Genomic DNA, 574 nt, shown 5'->3' on the forward strand with positions numbered 1-574 from the left:
AGCGTCACCAAAACGCTGCTGGCTCCTGTCCCTAGACTAAACAGCGTGGCAGCGTCCTCGTGGGCAGCGCCCGTGCCCGCTCAGGTTTGGGCTGATCAAATAAAGAAAGCGCAGACGCTAACGTGAGCCTCGCCTGGGGCGTGAGCGAAGGCAGGGCAGGCAGCCAAGGGAGACGTTCGAGGGCAACGGCGCCGTTGCCGGAGCATTCAGAGGTGCAGCTGGCGAAACCTGCGTCCACCGACCCCGGGGCACCGGCCTAGGCCGAGCGGGCCCCAAGGCCCGAGCCCGACCCCAGGGCCGGCCTCACCCGGGCAGGCCGCGACCCCCACAGCAGCCCCGGGAGCGGCTGCCCCGACCCTCCTGGGCCTGTCAGCGGGGACGACGTGCTCGCCGGGCCGCAGGACCCCGTGAGGAAAAGACGCCGGGCTCCGGGCGGCGGGGCCGGGCCGTCAACGTGAGGGCGGCCGGGTCCCGCCAAGCGTCCATGTCCCGCCCGGCTCCGTGGCGACGTCTCCCCGCCCCGCCGTCGCTAGGCGCCGCCGCCAAGGGAGGAAGGGTCGTAAGGGCTGACAGG

Source organism: Haliaeetus leucocephalus, unplaced genomic scaffold (assembly GCF_000737465.1).
Source record: "Haliaeetus leucocephalus isolate CR32 unplaced genomic scaffold, Haliaeetus_leucocephalus-4.0 Scaffold678, whole genome shotgun sequence".
NCBI lineage: Eukaryota > Metazoa > Chordata > Aves > Accipitriformes > Accipitridae > Haliaeetus > Haliaeetus leucocephalus.